The following is a 21,933-nucleotide window of genomic DNA, read 5'->3' as shown; positions in this document are numbered from 1 at the left end:
CAGGTATAGACCCTGGTGAGGATGACGAGCAGGCAGGTGAGCTAACCTGAGATGGTTTCTGACAGTTTGGGTCGAAATTGTTTGGTTGTGCAAACCCACAGTTTTAACAGCTGTCCGGGTGGTTGGTTTCAGACGATCCCGCAGGTGAAGAAACCAGATGTGGAGGTCCTGGGCTGGTGTGGTTACATGTGGTCTGTGGTTGTGAGGCCGGTTGGACAGACTGACAAATTCTCTAAAATGACGTTGGAGGTGGCTTATGGTAGAAAAATGTACATTCAATTATTTGGCAACAGCTCTGGTGGACATTCCTGCAGCCAGCATGCCAATTGCACGCTCCCTCAAAACTTGAGACGTCTGCGTGACAAAACTGCACATTTTAAAGTGGCCTTTTACTACCCCCAGCACAAGGTGCACATGTGTAATGATCATGCTGTGTAATCAGCATCTTGATATGCCACACCTGTCAGGTGGATGGATTATGTTGGCAAAGGAGAAATGCTCACTAACAGGGATGTAAACACATTTGTGCACATAATTTGAGAGAAATAAACTTTTTGTGCATATGGAACATTTCTGGGATATTTTATTCCAGCTCATGAAACATGGGACCAACGCTTCACATGTTGCGTTTCTATTTTTGTTCAGTATAGTTAATATACAGGGTTGGGGAGTAACAGATCAAAAAAACTGATTACAAARAAATTCAACTTGTAATCCGTTACGTTACCAGCTAAAATATTGTAATCAGATTAGATACTTAAAAAAATAAAATAGATGATTACTTATAGGATGAATTTTAGAGGTAATCTGCAGTAGAAACAATAAAGTGGCTTTTCAACCCCTGGTTCGGTAGAAATCTGAGAGATGGGGCTGGAGAAATGTAATCACCGTCAAATTCATAGATAGAGTTATGGATGCAAGAATTGACCATCCATGATATCAACATTATAGTTTTAACCATGTTTTGAGGCTATATAGTGTTTGCTTACATTTTCTTTTTTTAAATTTTATTTATTCATTTAACCTTTATATAACTAGGCAAGTCAGTTAAGATCAAATTTGTATTTACAATGACAGCCTACTGGGGAACAATGCCTTATTCAGGGGCAGAACGACAGATTTTTACCTTGTCAGCTCGGGGATTTGATCCTGCAACATTTCGGTTACTGGCCCAACACTCTAACCACTAAGCTAACCAGAAGCTAGCTAGCTAGTTCTTCTTTACAAACATTGGAGTAAAACAAGCTTATATTTGGGGTTCTGGTGGGGTAAGACGGTTGTAACTAAGCTCATGAATAATTTATAAGTTACATTCTTCAAGAATCAATGGGTATATATATCATTAATTTATAAATCCCAAAATGGATGTAGCAACTGCTGAGGGCCCCTTTATGATCAAAAATTATGTTTGCGAAAAAAWTCTTTATGACACCTTTCTGTTTTCAAAATGACATTCGAAAAACACACTGAAAAAAAGTGCAAGTTTATTTTTGTTCTGCGTCTGACTACAAGTCAGAGACCACTATGACACACTAAATGCATTTGCTGGATTGTGGGAAAAGAGCAGGAAGAGGCTTTTGTAGGTTACAGCAGGGGTGCAATTTTCACTGGGGACATGACCACAGAGAGTGCAAACAGTGGCAGCTGTTGTCTGTGTGTGTTTTGCTTTTTCTCTGCGTTGTAAAAGCAAGCAGAGCAGAAACTGGCTACTCTTTATTTGACTGATGTAGATGGCAAGGTAACTGACTTAACATAAATAATCCCAGTGCTGAGTTAGTAGTGTAAATGACATGTAACGTTAGCTAGTGTTTCATCCCCTCTCGACTGAACTTCTGTCTGAAGTGAATTAACTAACTAGCTAGCTAGCTAGCTAGTAGCTTCCACAGCCAGGTCAGCTCTAGCCTCTAGCTATCTGTCAGGTAGCAATGTCTAACAGCTGTTGTGTGTATGGAAGTGCTTTGTAGCCTTTGTTTTGTCCCGTTTCAACAGAATGAAATTAACTTGGCTTGTTCTCACCAGTTGATGTACCATTAGAGCTAGTAAAGCAATGTAACGTTATTGATCTGTCAGTTGAGTTTCCCAAGCTAATTCCCTACTTTTTACACTGACACGTTATAAACAGCTCTACAGGCTTCACTGTCATGGTGCATAGTCAGTACACAACACTATGCTCATAATGTCTTAGCAGGACCAGATGGTGACAGGTGTCCCAGCAGGGTCAGACAGCCAGGGAAGAACAGTATACAGTACAGAGCTCAGGTGAATTTTGCAGTATATTATATCAGTGAATGGATACAAAATTGTTGTGTATGCTACAGTCTGGGATCTGGGAATAATGGTAATTTCAATAATTTAACCATTGATTCTATTCTTGGATAATGTATAAATATACACTAAGGTAATTCCTTGTCTGAGCAGGATCCGATGGTGATAGGGGTTTAGCAGGGTCAGGCAACCAGGGAAAACCAGTCTGATGGCACAGACATGAACTTTTGCAGATGCAACACTTTATTCTATCTGTGCAGCAAACACTGGACAAGCCAGAAGCTTCAAATAATTTAACTATTTTAAGGCAGTCTGACAAACATTGATCTCCAAACAAAGTTGATCTCAAAACTGTATCAAGGGTTGATAGGCTTTCCCCAATGACACAAAACATGTAAAACAAAAATATGAGGAAGACCTGGGAGACACTACTCATGATGATGAATGGATACAGATATGTTAGAATGCTCAGTCATGTTCATATAATCTCAGACATAAATTACAGCAGTTTAAGACTATCCATAGAAGGTACTATATGCAAGTGAAACTGAATATCATGAATTCAGAAATGTCGTTCCTCTGCTGGAGGAAAAGGGGACATATTTCAATATGTTATGGTCTTGTGAAGGCTGGCTGAATTATGGCAAAGAGTATGTTATTTTATTTCAGCATGTCTCCAGATTCTCCCTTCTCCCTGTTTTTCTTTGCTTGAAAATGTTGATACTGGAGACTTATCAAAAGAAACTGTGTAACCTAACATTTAAGCGGCTAAGAAATGCATTGTCATTAATTGGAAGGTTGGTTATCCTCCCACAATGTCCTAATGGATGGCAGAAATGTTAAGTTATGTATCACTATATTTGATGTATTACAATATTAAGGGTATACTGTACAACTTTCATAAGGTCTGGATGCCTTATATGGAATACTGTACGACAAAAATAGTCTGTATTGAAAACATATCTGTATCCATTGAAAACAAGATACCTATTTAGGCAATCCTTAGCTGCTAGGCTGCTCAGTCTTGGCCCTGGGGGTCTGCCGTACTGTTGGTTGTAACTCTGGCCTAGGCCTAACACACAAAAACGTGTCAAAAAAAGTTTTCCCGGACTTAAAGGCTTTAACTGCATCAAGAAGTACCTCTTCTGTAATATGGCCTTCACTTTAATCTTTCTGTAATAGCTGTTAATTTGACATCATTAATCTTTTTTTTTTAATCCATACAATTAGCTTCGGTTTGTGGAGATGGAGGAGACAAATGAAAACATATGCTTAAAGTACTTTACTTTGTCTTTGAAAATATAGTTTGGTGAATCATGAGTCATTTGTAACAAGTTTCAGTTAATTATTTTTGGTAGCATTTCTAAATTGAAGATTTTAAAAGAATTTGGTGCATTTTTCCCTATATTCCATCTAGTTTGCTTTATTTTTATAATATATTACACTTGATCTTTCTTAAATAAGTTCCTCCATTTATTTTTGTTTTTCCTCTTACTTTTTCTGAGCCTCTTTGGCAGTTTTTATTGCTATCTGTACTGTTAGTCTTTCCATTTCCTTTGTTAATATATACTCCTTTGACCTAAATTGCTTTTGTTTTAGAGAGGAGTACCGAAGTCCATGGCCTCTAAAGGCACATTTAAAAGTGTCCCATACAATAAGGGGATCTGCTGTGCCTATGTAATGTCCGAAAAAATCAGTTATAAATTATTTAATCCAAGTTAAAAACAAGTTATCATCCAATAGGCTTTGATTAAATTTCCAATATCCTCACCCATGTGGAAATTCTGCAAGAGTAATATATTTGCCAATTATTTGATGGTCCGACTGCATTCTGCCCCCTATCAACACTTTTTAAACTTTTTGTGCCGGAGAGAATGACATAAGTAGTCAAGACGACAAGCTTTCACACGGTCAGGATATTTAAGCCTCCATATATCCACTAGTTCCAATATATCTATATTTGTGATATATAAGTGCATGAGGGTGATAGTTTGTAGTGTGATTTCCTTCACTGGCCATAGAGGTATTTAAAACTGTATTATAATCTCCCACCATAATAATATAGACTTGTATTGCTTGTAGGGTTAATATATTATTATACATATTTTCAAAGAAGCGTGGATCATCATTATTTGGACCGTATAGGTTAATTAGTCATATCTGTTTATGACCTAATAACATATTAAAAATCACCCATCTACCTTCAGGATCTGTTTGGACAATTTGCACATTCGGATCAAAAAATTACGGTTACTTAATATCATCACCCCTTTTGAATTACTTTGTCCATGGGAGAAATATATTCCGCCTCCCCATTCCTTTTTCAACACAACGTCATCTTAATTTCCAATAATTAACTAATAATATGCATAATAATGCAGGCAGTTCGTGCAGAGGGTTAACTATAACCAAGATTACCATTACAAAAATGACATTTTTGGCAAGCAATTATTATTTTAGCAAACAATTATTGTGATTCATCCTATATTGTCCCTAACATCATTACCCTCTAGCAACAGATGTGGGACACACACACACTCAACCCCTTTCCCCCACAAACAACCATAAGCTCAGATGCTCAAAAGTGGTTCCATCCCTGAGCCCAAGGACTTGATTTACAATGGCATATACAGTTGCAGCTGTTTGAGAAGGCATGCAAAATTGACACAAAAATGGGGATATTTGATTAACCATTGTCAAGTCCTAGGTGATGGAGAGCAGATCACCCCTTTCCCCTGAAACACACACACGCTAGTCCCCTGTTGTGACCATTTCCCCAAGCATCTCTGTGCAGTCAGACCTTTGATTATTTGGTGCCACCAGGGCCAAAATTATACGAAGGCGTTTTAGGGACGGGGGAGTTTTGTTAAGAGCCCTGACGCTCAATCTGAATATTAACATGCGTTTCTTGCAGYGCGGTTTTGGAACCATAAGGACCTTATCAACAAAAAATAATTTTCAAAAAACAAAAGGTTAAATTGATGCACACCTTGATGGGATCGGCCATATCGCCATGTTACAGCGCTTGTTTACGGAAGACAAGAGACAACCACCTGTGCTAATTAGCTATCTAGCATGCTCTGAACACCTGTGTGTAAGCATCTTGTTTATTTGAAGGATTCTTTCTTTCTGATGAAAGATGCTTATTTCTAAAACCCTCTTAGGCCTCACTCCCCCCTATCTGAGATATCTACTGCAGCCCTCATCCTCCACATACAACACCCGTTCTGCCAGTCACATTCTGTTAAAGGTCCCCAAAGCACACACATCCCTGGGTCACTCGTCTTTTCAGTTCGCTGCAGCCAGCGACTGGAACGAGCTGCAACAAACACTCAAAGATGGACAGTTTTACCGAAATCTCTTCATTCAAAGACTCAATCATGGACACTCTTACTGACAGTTGTGGCTGCTTTGCGTGATGTATTGTTGTCTCTACCTTTTTTCCCTTTGTGCTGTTGTCTCTGCCCAATAATGTTTGTACCATGTGTTGTGTTGCTACCATGCTGTGTTGTCATGTGTTGCTGCCTTGCTATGTTGTCGTCTTATAGGTCTCTCTTTGTGTAGTGTTGTGTTGTCTCTCTTGTCGTGATGTGTTTTTTGTCCTATATTTAAATACTTTTATTTTTAATCCCAGCCCCCCATTATCACTACTGTATCATACAAGGCCAAGAATTCACACAAGTTTTTATACTAGCTATTTCATACTGACATCTCAAATGTATCAATCCTGACTGAACATGGATTTATTTAAACAGCTTGTTAGCAAGCAATTAGCCTAATATTGGATTAAAGAAGCCTAACGTTACTCCTTAGTCCAAGGACCTTCTTTACATGTTCTGTTTAAATGGCGAATTTGCTGTAGAAGCCAAAACAGCCAAATACTATATCTAAACGTGAATTGATGCTCTATTGCTGTACGGATCTAGAAACATTAATCCCTCTACTTTCATATGACATCAAAATAACTTAACAAATGAAAAATACACACTTACTGTACACTGTTTTAACCGGTTGTAACATAATTGCAGCCAACAGCATTTTTCAGTGACAAGACGTTTGTGGCATGTCTTCTCTTTACACACAGGTGTTCGGAGACACAGATAGCCAATTAGCACAGGTCGTTTTACTCTGTCTTCTGTCGGTTTTCCTTAAACAAGCATGGTAACATGGAAATATGGCTGTGTGGGACCTAACCCTAAAACGGTGTGTATCAATTTAACCTTTTGTTTTTAGAAAAAAATGTCTTGCCGATATGAAAGATAAGGTCCTTATGCTTCCAAAACCATACCGCAAGCGATGCGTGTTAATGTTCAGACCAGGCGTCGCGGCTCTTAACAAAAATCCTCCCTTACAATTGACGCCTTCGTCCAATGTCAATGACTCTTATGTGTAATGTAATGGAACTGAGTTATGATTATAATTAGACCCGCACGGAATCCGCGCACGCAGAATTCCCTACGAAAATCTGCCGAATTTGAAATAGAATGCATATCTAAAGCTAAAAATAAGCTGCCAGCTGATATTAAAGTTAAATAAAATTGACTTGTTGAATTTAAGTATCCTGTTTTCATTGATGCATTTCAATAATCGAAAAGTGTAGCCCTTCCCCTGTGTGAGTGAGAGGTGCAGACAGCTACGGGAATGAATGACAGCTGTCTGATGAGAGAACCAACAAAAAATGCCCAGATTTACAGCAGAAGAGCTGAGAAGTAAACACTTGGCGACCAGAATAACAGCCAGGGCGTTTCCAGCTGAACTGTATGAGGATGGAGGAGTACTTTTCTGCAAAGTCTGTCAGCATTCAATCGCCATCAAACTGTGGTGGAGCACCTGAGGTCACTCCGAAACAAAAATAGGAGGGCTAATTCCGTGGACCAGGTAAACATTCTGATGCTTTAGCTAGCTACATTATCTAATAGGTTTGTTCTAGTTAGCTAAAATCGGTTCTTGACAGTTACATTTTTGTCTATCTACATAGTGGCAAGTTAGCCTGGCAAGCTTCCCCATGTTGTCACTCCAGCTCCAGCTAACTTAGCTAGCTAACATTACTTCAGCTAACAAGTTAGCCAAAGTGACGTGATGGAGCTATCAAGTTAGGAATCACAAAAACAGCAAGTAAATAACAAAAAAAAATCTGAAAATATGTTAACTATCATTGTTTGAAAATGTATTTGTGTGAGAGACATACTGTCAGGTTTATGGGCTGTGTTAGTGTCGTTTCAGGAGAGTGTGTGCTTAGATTCAAAGCTTGAGATCCACTATAGGCCTGCTATTGAACTCAACCTGAGAAATCTTAATTTACTAAATGTAACCATTGTTCTTTATTTTCAAAAAAAAWTTCAGTCCAAACAAGAACACGTGTCTGGCAAAGACCCCTCCACAGCTGAAAGGAGTTCATCGTGGACTTTACAAGAACATTAATCAAAGCAGATATATAGTTCTCGAAAAGGGGCCCAAGTTCTCCACATTTCTGAAGAAACACTGCAAGCAGGGAGGGTATATCCCAGCGCCATCCCATCTGCGTACAGAGTACTTGCCAGAGCTCTATCCACAATTTGAGCAGGACATCAAAGACGCTGTAGAGGGAAAAGATCTTTACTGTATGTCATCCTTGATGAGACGACCGATACCTTTGGAAGCTGTGTGCACTTGCCATTCTACYTAAGCCAGTGGGTGAATGACCTGTTGTAGCAGAACTGGCTTTCTTGGATAAAGTCAAATTTACCACGGTGTCCCAAGCTTTCCTGTATCAATAACATGGGGGTTGACTTTAACAATGTGTGGGCTTTTGTAAGCGACTCAGCTAGCTACATGAAGAAGGCTTTCACCAGCATCTTGAAGGGCCTCTTCCCCAACTCTGGACACGTCACCTGCTTTTCCCATCTTTCCCACGTCCTGTGTTTCAGGACGTGAACTAGCTGTGTGCTTTGGTGAAAAAGGTGTTAGGCACCCCAGCGTCGTCTGGAGCAGAGATCATTCATGCTGGAAAATGGCCATTCTCCTGTGAGTACATGGATGTGCTCACCGACTTCACTACGACCTTACCAGAAACAGCAAAGTATGTCCAGGACCTTTGTGAGCTGCTGAGGGAACACAAGGCCCAGCTGAAGGCCCAGGCAGTGTTCATTGTGGAGCATAGCGGCTAACCTGATAAAGCTGGAGGAGACCTCTGTGCCAACAGCCCACAACATCGCCAGCAAGCTGGAGGACCTGCAAATGCAGTTGAGTATGGCAGAACAGCTGGGGCTGACAACTGGCACCCTCATACAACTGAGCTGCTGTGGCAGCTTCCAGAGGAAGACAGGCTCTCCTGCACCGAGTTGTTCCATTCTGCAATGGCAGCAGGCTCAATCAAGCTGCACACTGTGCTGGAGAAGCACCCCTGCATTCACCTGTCACTAACTGTTCTAGATCCAGCCCAGGGGGTAGGCGCAAGAAAGGACATTAAGGACTGTCCATGCCATCCCTGCTCGGAGCCAGGTGTCTGCAGAAGAGTTGCACAGATACATGGGCATCGACAAGGCAGATGCTACAGAAGTCAGTGCAGTGGACTGGTGGGCAGCTACGGAGGACAAGACAGCCTTAGCTCACATTGCGGCGATGCATCTGTGCCTCCCCACTACCTCAGTGGATGTAGAAAGACTTCTCACATTATAAGATGCTACTTAGTCAGCATAGAAGGAGCCTCATGGAGAAAAATGACAATTTTGTTGATTGCAAAGTATAGTAGCATTGAGCACTAAAAAGCATGTCAGTCACACCCACCAACTCTACCACTCTTTCTGTGTTTTGGTTTGAAGCAATTTGATMATGAATCAATAGTTATATGTTGAATGGAACAAAGAGACAGAATGGTTCACCTAAACTATTTGGCGTTAATGTATTTATAGCTGGATTCGTCAATGTATCATTTGTATTTATATGCCTTTGCACTTTATTTATCTATCATATTTACGATTAAAGGATCATATACTGTAAAGGTTGAGTTTGTGTAGAGGTTATTTTTGACTGAGCTTTAGTAGAAGGATAACCGTAGGTTCATTGTCAACTAAGCATTTATTCACATAAGCCATGTTCCCATGTTATAAAATAATGTTACTACCCTAGAGGCAAAAAAAAACTTTCCGCAGAATTTCAGCAGAAATCGACGCAGAAAATATAAGAAATCCCCGCTGATTCCGTTTGGGTTTGGTTATGATCAAGCGCTAGCAAGAAAATCGGCAGCAGCTAAGGCCAGAGTCAACAACGTTACTATACAACTGATGAAAACCATTACAAATTACATAGTTTCAAAATAATATAACGTTATTCATATCAGAGGCAAGAACTGCAATTTAGTTTTTTGTAGCTAGTTTACAAATGAAGAAATCGACGACATTACATACCTCTTTACTTCCTGTTGGTATCTTATGTTGTTATGGAAACGCGACGCCAAACATTGACGAAAAGTGTACACAAATAGGAATCCCATTGGGTAATGAATGGAGGAATTTATAACAGCCACTCTAGCAGACTGTAGACCAATCGCGTTCACGTTGTCATGCTGTGTCACGTATTTGCTAAACTAATCGTCATGCAATCCCTTCTCAAAGTCAGGGTATGAGTCGAAAAACCTGCCTATTTTCCTCGAAAGTACATAAGGTCACAATTCCAAAGCTATACGGTATTACAGACAACGAGTTAATTATCTCACATCTCGGAAAAAATGTGTACGGTTGTAGTTCTTGTTGACGAAATTAATGCTAATATTGGGTTTTTGATCTGGCGCCCAGTTGACTCCCATTCCCTATTTGAAGGACAGCTCTCCTTGTCCCATCATGGGCAACGTACATTAATATGATTCCAAAAGAGTTTCCCAACTCCTCAAAAGTACCAACTCTGAGTATCTCTGACCAAGCTCTGTGGGTTGCGCCTCCGTCACTATTGTCACGACATTGCCATTGTTGTTAACGTTCTACAGACGCCTCAGCCATATTGATGCTCAAAAGTAGAACGGGGGCTAATGACTTTGAACTATGGAACGCCGTTTGGGTCTTTTTGTGTCAAAAAATATACACGTCAAAAAGCACTTTTTAAAAATGTATTATTTTATTTCCCCCCCCTTTAAAAAAAATATTGTTTTAATTAATAACAAATCAATACAGGAAGTAGATGTTGGAACACAAGTCACTTGAGTGGGTTGAGTCACTGACGTGATCTTCCTGTTTGGGTTGGCGCCCCCCCTTGGGTTGTGCCGTGGCGGAGATCTTTGTGGGCTATACTCGGCCTTGTCTCAGGATTGTAAGTTGGTGATTGAAGATATCCCTCTAGCGGTGGGGGGGCTGTGCTTTGGCAAAATGGATGGGGTTATATCCTGCCTGTTTGGCCCTGTCCGGGGGTATCGTCGGACGGGGCCACAGTGTCTCCCGACCCCTCCTGTCTCAGCCTCCAGTATTTATGCTGCAGTAGTTTATGTGTCAGGGGGCTAGGGTCAGTCTGTTATATCTGGAGTATTTCTCCTGTCTTATCCGGTGTCCTGTGTGAATATAAGTATGCTCTCTCTAATTCTTTCTTTCTCTCCCTCTTGGAGGACCTGAGCCCTAGGACCATGCCTCAGGACTACCTGACCTGATGACTCCTTGCTGTCCCCAGTCCACCTGGCCGTGCTGCTGCTCCAGTTTCAACTGTTCTGCCTGCGGCTATGAAACCCTGACCTGTTCAAGGGACGTGCTACCTGTCCCAGACCTGCTGTTTTCAACTCTCTAGAGACAGCAGGAGCGGTAGAGATACTCTGAATGATCGGCTATGAAAAGCCAACTGACATTTACTCCTGAGGTGCTGACCTGTTGCACCCTCGACAACCACTGTGATTATTATTATTTGACCCTGCTGGTCATCTATGAACATTTGAACATCTTGGCCATGTTATGGTATAATCTCCGCACAGCCAGAAGAGGACTGGCCACCCCTCATAGCCTGGTTCCTCTCTAGGTTTCTTCCTAGGTTCTGGCCTTTCTAGGGAGTTTTTCCTAGCCACTGTGCTTCTACACCTGCATTGCTTGCTGTTTGGGGCTTTAGGCTGGGTTTCTGTACAGCACTTTGAGATATCAGCTGATGTAAGAAGGGCTTTGTAAATATTCAAATATTTGATTTGAAGTATATATAAATAATATACAAAGGACAATTAGGCTAGGGGGTACAATATCACATTACACAAGGACCTTAAGGGACATACATACACTTATTATTCTAACATCTTTTTTGTTAGTAGATTATTTAATTGTCTTAAAATACAGTTCAATTAATTTTTTTAAGGTAAGAAAATGTGGTGTTTTGTTTGTAAATTTACATTTGTGAATATGACATTTGGCCAAAAGAATAATGAAATTAATTACATAAAAATGTTTCAGCTTATTTCTATCGTAGGTAAAGAATCCAAGCAGTACATCTCTCCACAATAGTGTAAGATCTTCATAAATGTGTTCAATTATAAATCTACTGGTGTCTTGCCACAGTTTTCTTACATGAATACAATGCCAAAAAAGATGGAACACTGTTTCTGGGTGGTCATTACAAAAGGAGCCATTTGAGTTGATCTTTTCCTTAAACTTCTTCATATAGTGGTTGGCAGGATAATATTTATGAATCATTTTAAAGGAAACTTCCTTAATTTTGTTAACAAGTAGGTATGTGTGTGGCAACATCCAAACTTTTTTTCAACTGATATTATCAATAAATCCATTCCAATTAGGCATGACATAAGGTATAGATAGATACAACATCCTGCTGAAACAAGGTTCATATCGCTCTGTTGTTGAATGGACCAAAAGAGAAACAAATCTTTCCTACTGATGAGTCAACAGGGTCAACGGAAGGTAGGCTCTGAGGGTCAGGTCTTGACACGTTCCTGAATAATAAAGCAACACCTGAGGGAATGGCATCTAAACAATTGCAAAATCTTTAGGTGTTACAGGGATATTGAAAAGTGATAAGAATTCCTTATAACTGAGCAAAAGACCCTCTGCATTTACCAGTTGGCTCACCAATAGGATATTATTTCGGAATCAATGTTCTAAAAACAAAGAAGTATTTTTATACAATATATCCCGATTATTCCATAAATAATATCTGTGTGGAGAAAAATTATGCTTATAAATTAAGGACCATGACAAAACCTGCCGATGAAAAGCAGAAAGTTTCACTGGAACTTTGTCAATATTATAATTGCAAACCAACAATAAAGTTAAGGCCACCAAAAGTAGAGAAGACATGATTAGGAATAAAATTCCACATAGAAGTGGGTCTTCTTAGGAATTGTTTTATCCAATTGATCTTAAAATTATTATTTAAGGTAGTAAAGTCCAGGAAATTTAGCCCACCATTCTCAAAAGTGTTCATTACAACAGTTTTCCTAATGTAATGGGTACGGTTTCTCCACAGAAAGTTGAAAAGCATCTGGTCTATCTCCTTGCTTATTTTACTGTCAATATATAAAGATAGAGCGCCATATGTTAGTCTAGAGATACCTTCAGCTTTGGTTATTAGGACTTTCTTTTAAAGATAAGTCCCTCTGTAGCCATTGATTTAGCTTCACCTGGGTTTTTTTAATAAGAGGGTTGAAATTTAGTAAGCCTCTAGGCTTTTGATCCTTTGTAAAGGTTATGCCCAAATTGTCACGTTCTGACCTTAGTTCTTTTTTTATGTTTTGTGTTAGGTTGGTCAGGGCGTGAGTTGGGGTGGGTAGTCTATTTTCTTTTTTCTATGGTGTTATATTTCTATGTCTGGCCTGATATGGTTCTCAATCAGAGGCAGCTGTCGATCGTTGTCTCTGATTGAGAATCATATTTAGGTAGCCTGTTTTCCCCATTTTGGTTGTGGGTGTTTATTTTCTGTTTAGTGTCTGTTCACCTAGCGGAACTGTTTCGTTTTCTCATTCATTGTTATTTTGTGTAGTGTTCAGTTTGGTATTAAAATATGATGAACACTTACCACGCTGCATTTTGGTCCTCTTCTCCTTCACCAGACGAGATTCGTTACAGAAACACCCACCAACTCCGGACCAAGCAGCGTGGTAAACGGGAGCAGTGCAATCTGGACTCATGGACATGGGAGGAGATACTAGACGGCAAGGGACCCTGGGCACAGGCTGGGGAATATCGCCCCCCCAAGGAAGAACTGGAGGCAGCGAAAGCTGAGCGGCGGCGATATGAGGAGGTAGCACGGCAGCGCGACAGGCACGAGAGGCAGCCCCCAATTTTTTTTGGGGGGGGGGGCACACGAGGAATGTGGCAGAGTCAGGTTGGAGACCTGAGCCCACTCCTCGTGCTTATCGTAAGCAGCGCGTTACTGGTCAGGGACCGTGTTAAGCGCACGGTGTCGCCAGTACGCGCTCATAGCCCGGTGCGCTATAGGCCAGCCCCCAGCAAGTGTCATGCGAGTGTGGGCATCCAGCCAGGGCGTATTGTGCCGGCTCAGCGTGTCTGGTCTCTGGTACACCGTTTCGGCCCAGGGTATCCTGCGCCGGCTCTGCGTGCTGTGTCTCCGGGGTGCTGGGAGGGTGCAGTGCATCCTATGCCTGCGCTCCGCCCGTACCAGGCGAATGTGGGCATTGAGCCTAAGGGAGAGGTGCGAGTAGTATGCACCAGATCTCCAGTGCTCACCCACAGCTCGGTTCAACCTGTGCCTGCACTCTGGATGGTCMGGGCTAAAGTGGTCATCCAGCCTGGAGGAGTGGTGCCAAGGCTGMGCACCAGAGCTCCAGTGCTCCCCCACAGCCYGGTCCATCYGGTGCCTCCTCCAYGCACCAGGCCTCCTGTAGGTCTCCCCAGCCTGGTGGGTCCTGTGGCAGCCCCACGCACCAGGCTGTCTCTCCGTCTCCTCCCTCCAGGTTCTCTCTMCAGGTCAGAGCCGCCCGTCTGTCCTGAGCTGCCGGAGCCGCCCGTCTGTCCTGAGCTGCCGGAGCCGCCCGTCTGTCCTGAGCTGCCGGAGCCGCCCGTCTGTCAGGAGCTGCCGGAGCCGCCCGTCAGTTAGGAGCTGCCGGAGCCGCCTTTTACTACGGTGCTGCCGGAGCCGCCTTTCACTACGGCGCTGCCGGAGCCGCCCTTCACTATAAAAGTATAAACTGTAGTAGGATGAGTCAAAAACGTAGGAGCAGTGAACGTATAAGGTACCGAGATCTGCACCATTTAAGTCAACTTAAAGTGAAAATAGCTTATTCCATAAACTCTGAGCGAGATGTTGTCATGACTGTCCTGATCAGGTCAGGTTACAGGAGACCACAACCCTACAGATTATCTCTCACCCCAACAGAGGAGGAGAGATCTAGGGGTATGAAGATGTGGGGGTTTTATGACCCCTCACGCACATTGTAAATCTTAGGCAACAGACAAAATTCCTTTGTCCTCTCACTATGAAGAACCGGCCTCAGAACATTAAACATGCAATAAATGGACTTTGGAACAATGGTGGTAATGACGATAGATGGAATATTAATATAATTTTTGTTATGTTATTAAAAGTCAAAGGACGACGTTATAATGAAAACATTGTAACTTTAAGAGTTTTCCTAATATGTGCTTGATGTTTATACATTGTACGTTGTGTGGAAAATGTCCAAATCAAAGAGAATGTTTTTGTAAACATGAAATGTGAAGTTAATTGTCTAAATTGGATCTGAGTAAAATCTAGACCTTGCCTCATAACTTGGTAGCCCAGAGAATTGCCCTAAAGGCGGTTACGCCCACTTCTGACCCGAGGGTATAGGACATGTGAGTTAAGAATTAACATATCAGACTAAGTGACCTGAGCTGCAGCCAAGGTCTGAGTAGTCAACGAACCCAAAACGCAAAACGAGGTTGAAGACAAAGGAACCTTATTCTATCCATGCTACGGATGAGTAGCTGCGTCTAAGAGGGTGAATTTAGAACTGATCACCCGGTCTCCACTCCCCATCGAAGCGTGTACCTACACTGTTTTCATTCCTACGCTGTGAGCCCTGAGCTACAGGGCTGGCTTTCCTCAGAAGACTCCTTTCAGAACAAGGGCGAGGATTCAGACCACTAAGCAAAAAGGACACTGACATCGTGCGGACAACCAGAGAAGTGCGCCATCCGAAAAGACGAAACGGTCCACGCAGAGACCCCCAGCGGAGACCTTAAACACGTAATTACATCATTATATTCTGACCCATAAGAACGGCAGTTCAGGGCAAGGTTAGGGTTAAAATAAGCATAGCTGACAAATGCACCCAAATGTATATTTCTCTCGTGTACTTTCTCTGTTTCTCTCTCTTTTAAATCCCCATTTTGGGTGACGCACCAGAGTGTGTTGGCCCATTGTACTAAGTTCTAATCAATAGCCTAGACTGTGTTTTTGTGTATGTGTATCTTTTATTATAATTTTAGCTTTGTAGTAAATAAATAATCAACTAAAATTGGTGTGGTACAAGCTCATTGGTGTGACTCAGGTTTGTGCAGATTTTCGGATTATGCGATGTTCAGAATGAGACTGTAGAGGAAATTGATTAATTAGCGACTGTTGTAAAATCGATATTCTGATATTCTTTGAGTTCATTTGGGAAATAGAAACTCAATAAAACTAATTTTACCATGGTGCCCCAGGTTAATGAGTTAATAATTGCCTGATTCATTTAATCACGCAATTATAAACCGTTAATCATTTGATGAGCAGCAGTCGTCACATTAACTAATACAGCGTCATGACAATGTTATCCAGCTTTTGAAATTCAACTCAACTGAAACTTATGTTCAAGACCAAACCAAGGGTTCTTTGTAGTAAGAGAGACCTCTTTAGTGTAATCAGGAACTATTCTGATAAATAAAATACAAAATAATAATTTAAATGAAAGGGTACCTACTATTTTAAGTGCATATAAAAACTGATCATAAAAAAAAATTGAATAAAAAATGTTTTACATATACATGTTCCTAAGACCTTTTTCACTTGGAAATAAGTATTAATAACTAAATAGAACAATAACCGTGTAAAGTCAGAGCAGACCTGTATGCCCTTTAAAACAATATCTTAGTTATTGTATACATAAAAAAATAAATACAACTTTCAGTCTTCTTCGTAAGTTTGTAAACAAAATAGGCCTTCTGGTCATACAAGAACAAACTAATAAATTGAAGTACCTGAGTATTCCGAAAAATAGTCACCTGATGCTTGTTAGGTAAAGTTAAACAATACAAGGAAAATGAGAATACCATGGCCGAAACCATCAATCTGTTCATTCTGGTGAGATTATAGGGAGGAATATGGATTTCTGAACCGTTGATGAAGCCTCGTCCTCTGACAAAGTAAGCAGCCTTTCCCTAATTTCGTGCTTTCTTGATCGTTGGCCACAACTTGTTCCTTCTTTCTATGTCCTCCGGGCTGAGATGCTCGGCGAAACGCATACCATGGCTCTGAAGGAAGGCGTTCTTCTTAGCAGCTTTCCAGACAGCATCCCTGTAGAATCTGGCAGTGAAGAGGATGATGATACCCCTTGGTCTTGAATCGTTTTGCTGTTGCTTCTTGCCGAGGCGATGCACAATGTTGATGGTATTACGAGCAGTGGCTCGGGTGGTTGTTGTCCTTGATTATCTTTTTGGCCTTCCTGTGACATCAGGTGGTGTAGGTGTCCTGGAGGGCAGGTAGTTTGCCCCCGGTGATGCGTTGTGCAGACCTCACTACCCTCTGGAGAGCCTTATGGTTGTGGGCGGAGCAGTTGCCATACCAGGCGGTGATACAGCCTGACAGGATGCTCTCGATTGTGCATCTGTAAAAGATTGTGAGTGTTTTTGGTGACAAGCCAAATTTCTTCAACCTGCTGAGGTTGAAGAGGCGCTGCCGCGCCTTCTTCACCACGCTGTCTGTGTGGGTTTACCATTTCAGTTTGTCCGTGATGTGTACGCCGAGGAACTTAAAACTTTCCACCTTCTCCACTACTGTCCCGTCGATGTGGAAAGGGGGCTGCTCCCTCTGCTGTTTCCTAAAGTCCACGATCATCTCCTTTGTTTTGATTACATTGAGTGTGAGGTTATTTTCCTGACACCGCACTCCGAGGTCCCTCACCTCCTCCCTGTAGGCCGTCTCGTCGTTGTTGGTAATCAAGCCTACCACTGTAGTGTCGTCTGCAATCTTAATGATTGAGTTGGAGGCATGCATGGCCACGCAGTCATGAGTGAACAGGGAGTACAGGAGAGGGCTGAGAACGCACCCTTGTGGGGCCCCAGTGTTGAGGATCAGCGGGGTGGAGATGTTGTTACCTACCCTCACCACCTGGGGGCGGCCTGTCAGGAAGTCCAGGACCCAGTTGCACAGAGCGGGGTCAAGACCCAGGGTCTCGAGCTTAATGACGAGTTTGGAGGGTACTATGGTGTTAAATGCTGAGCTGTAGTCAACGAACAGCATTCTTACATGGGTATTCCTCTTGTCTAGATGGGTTAGGGCAGTATGCAGTGTGATTGCGATTGCATCGTCTGTGGACCTATTGGAGCGGTAAGCAAATTGGAGTGGGTCTAGGGTGTCAGGTAGGGTGGAGGTGATATAGTCTCTCAAAGCATGATGACGGAAGTAAGTGCTACGGGGCGATAGTCATTTAGCTCAGTTACCTTAGCTTTCTTGGGAACAGGAACAATAGTGGCCCTATTGAAGCATGTGAGAACAGCAGACTGGGATAAGGATTGATTGAATATGTCCGTAAACACCAGCCAGCTGGACTGCGTAAACTCTGAGGATGCGGCTAGGGATGACGTCTGGGCCAGCAGCGTTGGGAGGGTTAACACGTTTAAATATTTTACTCACGTTGGCTGCAGTGAAGGAGGGCCCACAGGTTTTGGTAGCGGGCCGTGTCGGTGGCACTGTATTGTCCTCAAAGCGAGCAAAGAAGTTGTTTAGTTTGTCTGTGAGCAAGACATCGTGGTCCGCGACAGGGCTGGTTTTCTTTTTGTAGTCCGTGATTGACTGTAAACCCTGCCACATACCTCTCGTGTCTGAGCCGTTGAATTGCGACTCTACTTTGTCTCTATAATGACGTTTAGCTTGTTTGATTGCCTTGCGGAGGGAATAGCTACACTGTTTGTATTCGGTCATGTTTCCGGTCGCCTTGCCCTGATTAAAAGCAGTGGTTCGCGCTTTCAGTTTTGCGTGAATGCTGCCATCAATCCACGGTTTCTGGTTGGGAAAGGTTTTAATAGTCGCTGTGGGTACAACATCATTGATGCACTTGCTAATAAACTCGCTCACCAAATCAGCGTATTCCGCTATGCGGAACATACCCCAGTCCACGTGATCGAAGCAATCTTGAAGGGTGGAATCCGATTGGTCGGACCAGCGTTGAACAGACTTGAGCACGGGCGTTTCCTGTTTTAGTTTCTGTCTATAGGCTGGGAGCAACAAAATGGAGTCGTGGTCAGATTTTCCGAAAGGAGGATGAGGGAGGGCATTGTATGCGTCGCGGAAGTTAGAGTAAGAATGATCCAGGGTTTTACCAGTCCGGGTTGCGCATTCGATATGCTGATAAAATTTAGGGGTTTTCAGATTAGCCTTGTTAAAATCCCCAGCTACAATAAATGCAGCCTCAGGATATGTGGTTTCCAGTTTACATAGAGTCCAATGAAGTTCTTTCAGGGCTGTCGATGTGTCTGCTTGGGGGGGAATATACACGACTGTGATTATAATCGAAGAGAATTATCTTGGTAGATAATGCGGACAGCGTTTGATTGTAAGGAATTCTAGGTCAGGTGAACAAAAGGACTTTTGTTCCTGTATGTTGTTATGATCACACCACGTCTCATTAATCATAAGGCATACACCCCCGCCCTTCTTCTTACCAGAGAGATGATTGTTTCTGTCGGTGCGATGCGTGAAGAAACCAGTTGGCTGTACTGACTCTAACGTATCCCGAGTGAGCCATGTTTCCATGAAACAAAGAACGTTACAATCTCTGTCTCTCTGGAAGGCAACCCTTGCTCGGATTTCGTGTACCTTGTTGTCAAGAGACTGGACATTGGCGAGTAGTATACTTGGGAGTCCGTCTACGGAGCCTGACCAGAAGACCGCTCCGTCTGCCCCTTCTGCGGCGCCGTTGTTTTGGGTCGCCGGCTGGGATCCGATCCATTGCCCTGGGTAGTGGACCAAAAAGAGGATCCGCCTCGGGAAAGTCGTATTCCTTGTCGTAATGTTGGTAAGTTGACGTTGCTCTTATATCCAAAAGTTCCTCCCGGCTGTATGTAATAAAACTTCAGATTTCCTGGGGTAACAATGTAAGAAATAATACATAAAAAGACAAAATACTGCATAGTTTCCTAGGAACGTGAAACAAGGTGGTCATCTCTGTCGGCGCCGGAAGTACAATCTTCGTCCCCATGTGGAGTTGCAAACCGTAGTCTGGCTTTTTTATGGCGGTTTTGGAGCAGTGGCTTCTTCCTTGCTGAGCGGCATTTCAGGTTGTGTCGATATAGGACTCGTTTTACTGTGGATATAGATACTTTGTAAACCTTTGTTTCCTCCAGCATCTTCACAAGGTCCTTTGCTGTTGTTCTGGGATTGATTTGCACTTTTCGCACAAAGTACGTTCATCTCTCGGAACAGAACGCGTCTCCTTCCTTAGCGGTATGACGGCTGCGTGGTCCATAGTGTTTATACTTGCGTACTATTGTTTGTACAGATGAACGTGGTACCTTCAGGCATTTGGAAATTGCTCCAAGGATGAACCAGACTTGTGGAGGTCTACAATTTTTTTCCAGATTTCTTTACATTTTCCCCATGATGTCAAGCAAAGAGGCACTGTGTTTGAAGGTAGGCCTTGAAATACATCCACAGGTAACCTCCAATTGACTCAAATGATGTCAATTAGCCTATCAGAAGCTTCTAAAGCCATGACATCATTTTCTGGAATATTCCAAGCTGTTTAAAGGCACAGTCAACTTAGTGTATGTAAACTTCTGACCCCACTGGAATTGTGATACAATGAATTATAAGTGAAATAATCTGTCTGTAAACAATTGTGGAAAAATTACTTGTGTCATGCACAAAAGTAGATGTCCTAACTGACTTGCCAAAACTATAGTTTGTTAACAAGTTGAAAAACTAGTTTTAATGACTCCAACCTAAGTGTCTGTAAACTTCCGACTTCAACTGTATATGTCTATTCCTCATGAAGCCAGATTGGGTCTCTTCTATAATTGAGTCCAATACTGCCTTCATTCTTCTTGCTAATATAGAGGCTAATATTTTGTAGTCATTATTGAGCAGACAGATTGGACGGTAATTATCGAGTAGAAGTAAGTCTTTCTTGGGCTTAGGTATTAATGTAATCAGACCTTGAGTCAAACTGGGAGGGAGAGCATTATTTGCTTTCAGAAAAGACCTCCAACAGAAATGGGGCTAACTGTTGAGAAAAAGTTTTGTAAAACTCAGCAGATATACCATCAGTCCCAGGAAACGTATTATTTTTAAGGTGTTCAGTAGAATAAATTATCTCTTCAACTATAATAGGGTCATCACACTGTTCCCTCTCAGCCTCCCAATTGATTTCACACACCCCAAAATATATTTAAATAGTGGAGTAGGGTGGTGTTATTTTGTATTTTTTTGTGAGTGTATTGTTAGATGGTAGGGTATTTGTTTATTTATTTTTTCAAGCAAAGTATAAGGAAGTTGTACTCCAGTCTAGTAGGTGGCGGTAATGGAACATTTATTGGATGCCAAACGCCGTTAGACCTCATCGAAGAAGTAGTAGTATTTGGTCAAGTTGTAAAGTGCTTTGTATCGCTTTGGTTACTATGGAGGCAGTTGGTTAGCTGGCTACGGTAATGTTAGCCGTTAAATTCACACACACAAGACCGAGGATCACAAACAGTCACAAAAATGTGAGTTGATAGCTAGGGACTATAGCTAAGGTTCTGTCTGCATTTTTGCCAACATTTAGTTATTGACGTAACCTTGTTCTGTTCAATGTTCTCTACCTAACGTTATATAGCTACAGTACCGTTATAGCTAGGAACGTTAACTAGGTTTACTAAATAACGTTACCCCAATTAATGTTAAGTTCAAAAGAATACTAACGTTAGCGTGGAACACCGTATTATCGGTATATTCAACAGCGTTTAAGAAATATATTACCTTCAACAGTGTTATCTTGTGATCAAGCCATCAATGTTTTGTGATTATTGGTGTCATAAAAATGTTAACGTTAGCTAACGGGTCAGCAATTAGCATGTTTGACATTTCAGTGGAAATACTAACGTTATCAGCATAAAAAATGAGAAGCCAACCCCGTATCCGAAGTGTTTACTAGATAGTTGGCTAGCCTTCTGGTAAAAAAAATGTTTTTACTCGCATGTCAACTTTTCATTGCGTAGCCCGTTGCGCCCTCCTGTGGACTCTTAAAAAATGTTTCTTCATCAACATATTCAGTGTTGTAACCAAATAATGTGTCATAATTTGTTTTATAGATTAATCTTATGTTTTGAGAAAGTAAAGTTTAATACTAAAATATACATTTGTTTAAATGAATAGAACTTTAATTTCAGTCATATGCATTGACATAAACAACTTAAACACTGTTGGAGTTTGTTGCAAAGATGCACTTGGAAAGTAAAGGAAGAAATGCACAAGATGGGTTGAATAAATGTATACACTGCTCAAAAAAATAAAGGGAACACTAAAATAACACATCCTAGA

At 41.7% G+C, this 21,933-nt stretch overlaps 2 protein-coding genes across 9 annotated transcripts in view; one reads left to right on the top strand and one right to left on the bottom strand.

Moving 5' to 3' along the window:
• Positions 1–10,175, bottom strand: part of cfap77 (cilia and flagella associated protein 77) — a 76,273-nt gene extending 66,098 nt beyond the window's left edge. For 2 of the 4 annotated variants that reach the window (XM_024001102.2, XM_070447156.1), the window contains exon 1: positions 9,651–10,168. The gene's annotated coding sequence lies outside the window, so the exon portion shown is untranslated. Of the gene's footprint in view, positions 1–9,650 lie in introns of all 4 variants that reach the window. The other 2 variants (XM_024001101.2, XM_024001100.2) reach the window with 2 other exon arrangements.
• Positions 10,176–21,001: 10,826 nt separating this feature from the next.
• Positions 21,002–21,933, top strand: part of cntrl (centriolin) — a 107,160-nt gene continuing 106,228 nt past the window's right edge. For all 5 annotated transcript variants that reach the window (XM_070447154.1, XM_070447153.1, XM_070447152.1 and 2 more), the window contains exon 1: positions 21,002–21,119. The gene's annotated coding sequence lies outside the window, so the exon portion shown is untranslated. The remainder of the gene's footprint in view (positions 21,120–21,933) is intronic.

Source organism: Salvelinus sp. IW2-2015, linkage group LG15 (genome assembly GCF_002910315.2).
Source record: "Salvelinus sp. IW2-2015 linkage group LG15, ASM291031v2, whole genome shotgun sequence".
Taxonomy (NCBI): domain Eukaryota; kingdom Metazoa; phylum Chordata; class Actinopteri; order Salmoniformes; family Salmonidae; genus Salvelinus; species Salvelinus sp. IW2-2015.
Note: the sequence above shows the minus strand (reverse complement) of the source record. Positions and strands in the feature narration are given on the sequence as shown.